This window comes from Microcaecilia unicolor, chromosome 10 (genome assembly GCF_901765095.1).
Source record: "Microcaecilia unicolor chromosome 10, aMicUni1.1, whole genome shotgun sequence".
NCBI lineage: Eukaryota > Metazoa > Chordata > Amphibia > Gymnophiona > Siphonopidae > Microcaecilia > Microcaecilia unicolor.
In genome coordinates, this window is record NC_044040.1 from 180282602 (window position 1) to 180289926 (window position 7325).

Genomic DNA, 7325 nt, shown 5'->3' on the forward strand with positions numbered 1-7325 from the left:
AGCCTACATCAGGGGTCTTGTACATAAGATCACTGAAGGATATAGGAATCTCTGGATAACAGTCTTGAAAAAGACTCGATCCAAAAAAAGAATGGTCAGTTTGTTATGTGAGAGCCTTGCTGAACACACTACTCCTTTGCTTGTAACTTTGCTCCTTTGCTCTCGCAGTGTCCTTCTAAATCTTTGAAGTTAAAATGATGAAATATTTTGGTACCCACCAGACAGGACTTGACAGATCTGTTTGCTGAGATTCTGTGAACAGTTAAATATTCTGACCTTCCCAGGTACTGTTTAGACAGTATATAGTTGTTTAGTTAGCTTTATAATTGATCCATTGATTGCACATTTCTTTTTCTTCATTGTTCCGGTGTGACAATAAACCTGTTTAGTTTGTTGACTCTGGCGCTCTGGACTGATAAAGAATCCTGGTGGTTTGTGTGTTGGGTCTGTGAGTGCTTTTTGGGAATTGTGGGACCACTGGGAGTGTGGCTCCAGTAAACTAGAAATCACTGGGGATAATTGGAGAGTGGGAGACTCGCCCAGAGGCAGTTGCGACCCAGTCGGTGGGAGGAGCACAAGGAGCAGGTGCAGACAGACCTGAGCTGTGCTGGGGATAGACCCTCTAAGTGGCTGTGGGGTAACCCCAGGTGGGTGGCTAGGTGTTTCGTGAGAACCTTATTTTCCTTTTCTTTCTTTTGTATTATTTATGTTTATTACTTTACTTATTCCTGTGACTTCTCCTTTCAGACAACCTTGAAATATACTTTTTTTCTGATGCAGAACCTTCCCAGCAGCAGATCACATACACTACCATAGCAGGGTCTATTCCAAAATAGCTATCCATCTCTTCACAAAATTTATCAATTTAGGTACCTCCCATCAGTGTCAGAAAACATGAGGTTTGCTTCCCCTCCCTAAGGAAGCTTCCTAAACTCTGTCTCGGAGCCCCTCAGCTGCGCCAAAAACACAACTCCTTCCTGCGTCCCAGTGGTTATTCCTAGGTGAATTCTTCACAATTGTGCAGTGCAGAATATGTACAGTCTTCTCCCACCTACACAGAATTATGCAGAAGTACTGGCACTGGTGGCTTTTTTACATTTTTCTTCCCCTTCCCTGAGGCAAGAGGAGTCAACAAATAGTGCACATTAGGCCACATCCTCCTCCTGTGCATTTTAGGCCCGACTGCTTATTTGAAGCATGTGAGCCACCATACAGTAGTGTGGTTCAAATGAGCAGGAGACTTAGGATAGCAGAGGAGGATGATGAGGTCCAATGTGCACTGTGTACCTCCTCCCCTTACTGTGCAATTAGGACAGGGAGAGAAGACAGACCAGGCTGCATTAAGTGCCAGGAATGGGGTGGATGCCATAGGAGATGAGGGAATGGTTAGGTTTGTACCATAGGGATGGGAACAAAACAAGCTTGGAGGTAGGAGATTTAGTAGGAGTGCACTGTGCAGGAGGGGGTGGGGCAGAGCAAGCTTGAGGGTATACATTGGGAAGGGGAACAGAAAGAAGGTGAGGTGGGGTATGTAACTGGGAAGGAAGAAGGAGAGGTGGGGTTTGTTTATCTGGCACAGGGAGAGAGAAGGCAGGGTGGGAGTATGTGCTAGGGAAGGAAGATGGAGAGGTGGGTTTGTGTGCAGAAGGGCACCCCTTGGGGACAGAGAAAATTAGGGGCGTTGCTGGGAATTAGAGGGATAGAGAGGGGTTGAGTAGAGAAAACTGCGGTTGGTTCTAGAGAGAGATCTGAAGAGGAAAAAGAAGGGATTTTAAGCCTGGGAGGAGTCAGGTCATATGATGGGGGAATTTATGCAAGGCACACAGTACTGAGACAATCTTACTCTCAACTATAGATGCAGTGCTACAAGATTTGGATCACTACTTACTATATTGCTTGATACTGTTTTTAATACTATCGATCACCAAGTTATGTTGATAGTCAGGTATGTACTGGCCTGGTTTTACCTGACTGGCCGGCATCAGCAAATTAGTGTATCTGACTGTTTTTCAACCCAATTGTCATTGAAAGCAGGAGCCCCACAAGGGTCTACTCTATCAGCCATAAGAATATTGTTCGATTTGTATCTGCTGCCAGTCTGCCAGGGTTTTTGCATTCTTGATATCCTACTGTATCTAGGCTGACAATATTCAAAACCTTTATTGTATAATAAGGCACTGGTGAAGTATTACTGGTATTTGGGAAGTAAAACCAGTGCCAGGCAGACTTCTATGGTTTGTGCCCCAAAATTGGCAGGGAGAGGCAGAGATTAAGTATACCAGTATTTAATCAGAAAGAAGTGGAACCTTTGCTGTGTGCAAGATTCAATAGTGGCATCCTTGTTGGGCAGACTAGATGGACACAAGTCAGGTTATTTTACCACAAGTCTTGGTTATTTTAGCACAGGGTCCCATTTTATGCAATAAGAACCTGTGTTGAAATAACATGACTTTACAGTAGTCCACTTTGATAACTTCTCCCCTAAATTCCTTTCTAGGAGTAAATTGAAAACGTTTTTTTTTTTTTTTTTGGTCATCCTATTTCAGTTACTCTTTGTTTCCTTTCAAATGGGTGAATCAACCAGAGTGCCTGTAAAAAGTAATTGTAATAAAATTTAGCAAATATTAAAACTACAGAGCAGCCAGATCTAAGTAACCCAAGACTCTTTTACAGTGGGGGAAATAAGTATTTGATCCCTTGCTGATTTTGTAAGTGTGCCCACTGACAAAGACATGAGCAGCCCATAATTGAAGGGTAGGTTATTGGTAACAGTGAGAGATAGCACATCACAAATTAAATCCGGAAAATCACATTGTGGAAAGTATATGAATTTATTTGCATTCTGCAGAGGGAAATAAGTATTTGATCCCTCTGGCAAACAAGACCTAATACTTGGTGGCAAAACCCTTGTTGGCAAGCACAGCGGTCAGACGTCTTCTGTAGTTGATGATGAGGTTTGCACACATGTCAGGAGGAATTTTGGTCCACTCCTCTTTGCAGATCATCTCTAAATCATTAAGAGTTCTGGGCTGTCGCTTGGCAACTCGCAGCTTCAGCTCCCTCCATAAGTTTTCAATGGGATTAAGGTCTGGTGACTGGCTAGGCCACTCCATGACCCTAATGTGCTTCTTCCTGAGCCACTCCTTTGTTGCCTTGGCTGTATGTTTTGGGTCATTGTCGTGCTGGAAGACCCAGCCACGACCCATTTTTAAGGCCCTGGCGGAGGGAAGGAGGTTGTCACTCAGAATTGTACGGTACATGGCCCCATCCATTCTCCCATTGATGCGGTGAAGTAGTCCTGTGCCCTTAGCAGAGAAACACCCCCAAAACATAACATTTCCACCTCCATGCTTGACAGTGGGGACGGTGTTCTTTGGGTCATAGGCAGCATTTCTCTTCCTCCAAACACGGCGAGTTGAGTTCATGCCAAAGAGCTCAATTTTTGTCTCATCTGACCACAGCACCTTCTCCCAATCACTCTCGGCATCATCCAGGTGTTCACTGGCAAACTTCAGACGGGCCGTCACATGTGCCTTCCGGAGCAGGGGGACCTTGCGGGCACTGCAGGATTGCAATCCGTTATGTCGTAATGTGTTACCAATGGTTTTCGTGGTGACAGTGGTCCCAGCTGCCTTGAGATCATTGACAAGTTCCCCCCTTGTAGTTGTAGGCTGATTTCTAACCTTCCTCATGATCAAGGATACCCCACGAGGTGAGATTTTGCGTGGAGCCCCAGATCTTTGTCGATTGACAGTCATTTTGTACTTCTTCCATTTTCTTACTATGGCACCAACAGTTGTCTCCTTCTCGCCCAGCGTCTTACTGATGGTTTTGTAGCCCATTCCAGCCTTGTGCAGGTGTATGATCTTGTCCCTGACATCCTTAGACAGCTCCTTGCTCTTGGCCATTTTGTAGAGGTTAGAGTCTAACTGATTCACTGAGTCTGTGGACAGGTGTCTTTCATACAGGTGACCATTGCCGACAGCTGTCTGTCATGCAGGTAACGAGTTGATTTGGAGCATCTACCTGGTCTGTAGGGGCCAGATCTCTTACTGGTTGGTGGGGGATCAAATACTTATTTCCCTCTGCAGAATGCAAATAAATTCATATACTTTCCACAATGTGATTTTCCGGATTTAATTTGTGATGTGCTATCTCTCACTGTTACCAATAACCTACCCTTCAATTATGGGCTGCTCATGTCTTTGTCAGTGGGCACACTTACAAAATCAGCAAGGGATCAAATACTTATTTCCCCCACTGTATATATGTAAAATGACTTTTAACATCAAAAAGTCCTTTTACATAAACCATGCTTTTTGCTTCACTTTGTTATAATAGCATCCAAGTATAAAGGAATGATAACATAATGCCAATGCAAATTTAGCTGACTAGACAACAACAAATCAAGAAATGTTATGCCATGTTTTCATTACCCCCTGCATTACAATAATTTATTAAAGTCCTGAGATATTAATGTATTTGTTTCCCTTAAAAGGAAAGCCAAAAGATCATGGATCAGAAGCAGAGGTCAAAATCTTTTTGTGTGTGTGTTTTTTAAAGAGTTTGAGTGATCTGTGCCTTTTAAAATTCAATCTATTATTTATCAACTGAAATTGAATTTTCAGCAAAATTCTCTGTGGACTAACCTGTGTAGTCTAAAGATTTAGGAGTTGCAAATAAAACTGCAATCAACATAATTCTACTGTGATGTTTGCTAATATTATTGATAAAGTAACTAAAGATTCTTGAAGAAGGTAGTCAAATACAGTGGTGACTTTTTCATTTACTATTTTGTTTTCTATGGATAGAAATGCTTTCCATATGCCAACATAGTCCTGTGGTGATTCAGACCTCTCTCCTCATGTTGGCTTACTATGGGGCCCTCTTGCTAAGCAGCTGTAAACCCACTGCGGGTTTACTGTGCGCCATTCCAGAACTACCGCCATGGAACTTAACTGGTGGTAATTGGGCAGCATGTTACCACGGAGTTAGCGCGGTAGCCCTTACCACCATCTCAATAGGTGGCTGTAAGGGCCCCTCCCCACACACACACAAAAAATGGCCATGCAGTAATTGTTTCACTTACCGCACGGCCATTTCTTTTCCTCAAAAAAAGACAGCCTCTTACCCGCTGAGGTAAAAGGGGGCCTCAGGTCACATCAAAAACATGCGCTGACACTAGTACAGGCCCCCTTTTACTACAGCTTAGTAAAAGGGCCCCTATGGTGCTTATTTTAGAAGCTCTAGTCATGTTTTGGACATCTGAAAACCAGCATCCAGTATTTAGACATTCATATCGCAAGGACATCCAAATACAGATTTTATAAATTGTGAATATGGATGACTAAAACTGCTGTACATCCATATGGCAAGGGGAAGTGGTCTGAGCGTGTTTTGGGTGAGTTGAGTTCAAAGTTGCCTGCTTGGTGTTTACAATTTTACATAGCTTTTGTCCATTCTCTCATGTTCAAATTATAACTTTTCCGGTTGCAAGAAAATCTTCTTGTTTTCATTATATAGTGCTACTGGGATTCCCTTATGAAAAGCTTTAAAAATGTATTTTTTTAACAAATACTTTAATATGTGGTGTAATGGCTCTACAGTGGGATCTTTGTATATTTAGGGGCCCTTTTACAAAGCTACGGTAGGGCTAATGCACAGGTAGCGCGTGCCAAATTGGCACTACTGCTGGGGTAGCGTGGGTGCCCGATAGTAATTATGAGCAGGTAATTCTGAGGTTGGCATGCACTGATTCCCATGGTAGAAAGTAATTTTCTATTTTCTACTGCGGGGGGTGTTCCTGGAGGTAATTTGCAGCACATCCACATTGACATGCGCTGCATGATTACCGCCCATGTGGTGTGTGAACCTTTACCGCTAGGTCAATAAGTGGCAGTAAGGGTTCAGGCCATAAACAGCTACTTGCTACTTTTATTTTTAGTGCACGGCTATTTAAAAATGCCCTTTTTCCCAGCCATGGTAAAAGAAATGGCCCAGTGTGCGCCAAAAACACCCACCCACACTACAGCAGGCCACTTTTTACCGTGGCTTTGTAAAAGGACCCCTTAATTTCTTATTGTAACCCACTTAGATTCCTCATTGATACAAGTGGGATATAAATTCTGAATATAGAATAGACTAGGACTAGGTAGGGGCCAAAAGATGGATGTCCAGCTCCAATTGCAGAAGGGGAAGGCTCATCCATGTTCAAAAAGATGGACATATTAGACCTTGTGCTTGGCACATCCAGATTACAGAAAGATGCTGTGATTGAACAGGTTTTCACTGACTGGAGTAAAGAAAGTCACAGTGGATATTTTCCTGTCCCTGGAGGGCTCACAATTAAAAAAAACAACATTTTTTTTAAATTAGTAAATGCAACAGTGGGACTTAAACCAGCAGCAACCTTTGAACCTCTGTCCTGGTTCTCAGCAGGCTGCTTTAACCATTAGGTTACTCTTTCATATGGACAGCTGTGTGGCTATTTTAGTGCAATTATTTATATTGTCACATTTAGATTACTGTAACTCGGGTTACATTGGGTTAACAAAGAAACAATTGGATAGACTGCAGCTACTTCAAAATACTGCCAGTAAAATGAACTTTTGTAGTAAAAACTACAATTGGAGGATCATGTGATGTGTTGAATGGAGTGGTCTCATGCCGACTGCTCTCCAGGGTTCCCGCACCCCATTCTGCGTCTAAAAGCGCTGTTTGAATTGAAAAACGAGATCCAAAGGACCCTACACAGGCAAGTTTCATGGACAAATTCTTATCACCAAAGATGCGATTAATGCTGGGCAAGGGAATGAAAATAGAGAAAGATTTCGGGGTGGAGATGACAAGATGGCAGCTGAAAGCATATCCGCGCCCCCATCTTTCACCCTTATGCAGTTGTAGCAGATAACAACAGCAGTGGGACAGTCTTTGGAACCGTGCCAGAGACAGTTAACCAGCCAGCTGGCTAACTTAGAATTGCTGTTGGCTGAAACGAACCAGACCACCACCCTAGAAGAGCGAGTATTGGAGATAGAGGATATGCGAAACAGCTGTCAATGCACAAGTAGACTATCTGGAAAATTGTTCTAGGAATCTCAGAATAGTAGGTCTCCCTGAATCCTTATCGGAAACTTCCTTGGGTGTGCTGCTGGAAAAATGGTTGAGCAAGGAATTTGCGTTATCTGATAGTATCGTCCCTTTGTGCCTTGAGCGCGCACACCAGGTGGGACAAGCCAAAAACGGAGCAAGTCATCCACGAATAGTTATGATTAAGATTCATATTACATTCACAAATTGGAGATTTTTTGAAGTAAGAGGGCGCC